The following is a 2,500-nucleotide window of genomic DNA, read 5'->3' on the forward strand; positions in this document are numbered from 1 at the left end:
TGGGACACAAATCCAACTACGAGCTTTTTAACCGCAACAACTTTAATATACGCTATTGGAGCTGGAATTACCGCGGCTGCTGGCACCAGACTTGCCCTCCAATAGATACTCGTTAAAGGATTTAAAGTGTACTCATTCCGATTACGGGGCCTCGGATGAGTCCCGTATCGTTATTTTTCGTCACTACCTCCCCGTGCCGGGAGTGGGTAATTTGCGCGCCTGCTGCCTTCCTTGGATGTGGTAGCCGTTTCTCAGGCTCCCTCTCCGGAATCGAACCCTGATTCCCCGTTACCCGTTACAACCATGGTAGGCGCAGAACCTACCATCGACAGTTGATAAGGCAGACATTTGAAAGATGCGTCGCCGGTACGAGGACCGTGCGATCAGCCCAAAGTTATTCAGAGTCACCAAGGCAAACGGACCAGACGAGCCAATCCGATTGGTTTTGATCTAATAAAAGCGTCCCTTCCATCTCTGGTCGGGACTCTGTTTGCATGTATTAGCTCTAGAATTACCACAGTTATCCAAGTAACGTGGGTACGATCTAAGGAACCATAACTGATTTAATGAGCCATTCGCGGTTTCACCTTAATGCGGCTTGTACTGAGACATGCATGGCTTAATCTTTGAGACAAGCATATGACTACTGGCAGGATCAACCAGGGAGCTGCGTCAACGAGAGCTGAGCAGCCGGCCGCCCGGGAGTGTGTCCCGAGGGCCCGCGCGAACACGCAAGCGTCCGCTCAATTATTCTGCAAACAGGAGGAGGCTGAGCTCCCCTGCACGATACACCTCGAAACCCTCTCAGGTCCCGGCGGCGCGCAGCGCCGTCCTAAGTACTTGGTCGGGTTCGAGAGAGGCGCAATCGCCCGGAGATGGGCGAGTAGACGCTTTCAGTGCGAACACCCGTGCTCCCAACTGAGCTTGCCGCTGCCGACAGAGGCCCGGGAGCGTGCTGTCGTGGCATTGCCGGCGGGAAACAACACGCGCCACCTACGGTGACCGGCAGCTCCAACGCCAGCGCCACAGAAGGGCAAAGCCCCACTTGGGTGCAGAAGCGAACTCTCCCAGCACAGCGCACGCGCCAACACGTCCGCAGAGCTGCGATACAAACCACCTGCGAGAACCGCTGGGGGCGACCGAGCAGCAGACGGCGTCGCGACGCCGAGTGCCGGGCGGCGGCGCATCCTCAACGCACACAGTCCGCAATCGGACCAGCACACTGCAGATGTCCACCGCGCTTCGCACCGGGCTCGGCAGAACCCACTTTGGCCGCCTGGCGCCGCGCGCAGGGTGCGCCGGCGCATAGCTGGGACGCCAGCCGGGCCCGTCGGCCGGCGCTCCTGCCACTGGGCGCCCCCCACCAGCCGGCTGTAGTGCGTGCGCTCACGCAGCGCGCGGCCAGCACGCCGGGCGGCCCCCCCTCACCGGCCGGGGACTGTCCCGCCAAGCCACAGCCTCGTATCGCTTCATACCCACATGGCCAACTCAGGTTCGGGGGCATGGCGGGTACCGCCGAAACAACCGGTTCATAGATGTACCGATCGTCGCTATCACCGATGCACCTGCAGCGCGAACAACCGCTCAACAACTGATTTCCAGTTCATTTGCGGATCTTTGGCAGCAAACGTATACGTCAATCTACATTTGCGAAATCTACGATTCTGGCATGCCTGCATGTTATGTGTCACGACACGCTACATCAGCCCACATACACACTGCGGCATGTACACGAGAGAACACGTGGAAGATGGTCCGCGCACGTGTGCAATGTCCCTTGCGCGGTCGACTGTCAACCGGCCTCTGTAGCATGTCGCAGATGTGGAACGCGGTCCACCGTGCTATCATGTTGTGTGGGGCAATACGATTAAATAGGAAAACCCTCGTCGCTACATCAACAGACGGCTCACGCTGATTCCCGGCAGAGGGAGGAGGGGGGGGGGGGGGGGGCCAACATGCAATACTTTCGTCCGTACCTACCTACCACATGTCTGTACGGCGTACAACAGTGCAATCTCGCTGTAATGGGGAGACGAGACAAGTAGCATCGTGCACAACATATGGCCCTTATGATTCGCCATTGTAGGGCGCAGCCGGTGTACGGTCAAGCATGTGCCACATTATGTCACTCAGTACGTAACGACGGATGATCAGTGTGGGTTACGCGTACATCAGCGGACAGTCCACACAGGCCGTACCACAACGTACACTGACTGCATCGACAACCGAATGCAACTGAACAGCTGCAAGGCTCATTTCACAAACAAACGCCTGACCGACCAGCTTGGAAGGGCAGGAGGGGAGGGCGATATTCGTTCTGTAGCGGTACACCCTTCCAGTGGTTAGCGGGACTGTGTAGAAAGTACGCAACACTCGAAAGACCTTTATGTGAGGGTACGCACCATGGCATCAAGAAATACACATGACACCAGAGGATCCAAGCAGTGAACTATGTTCAGAGGGTTGCTGTTAGGCAAAGCTACATTCCTGTGACGTTACA

General features: G+C 57.2%; 1 non-coding gene across 1 annotated transcript in view; it reads right to left on the reverse strand.

The window, feature by feature from the left end:
• The window catches only part of LOC126328416 (small subunit ribosomal RNA), a 1,893-nt gene extending 1,227 nt beyond the window's left edge, over nt 1-666 (reverse strand). The window contains exon 1 of the ribosomal RNA XR_007561914.1: nt 1-666. This exon is cut by the window's left edge and continues 1,227 nt beyond it. This is a non-coding gene — a ribosomal RNA (small subunit ribosomal RNA).
• Between the last annotated feature and the right edge of the window lie 1,834 nt (nt 667-2,500).

The sequence above is a fragment of the Schistocerca gregaria genome, unplaced genomic scaffold, assembly GCF_023897955.1.
Source record: "Schistocerca gregaria isolate iqSchGreg1 unplaced genomic scaffold, iqSchGreg1.2 ptg001129l, whole genome shotgun sequence".
Lineage (NCBI taxonomy): Eukaryota > Metazoa > Arthropoda > Insecta > Orthoptera > Acrididae > Schistocerca > Schistocerca gregaria.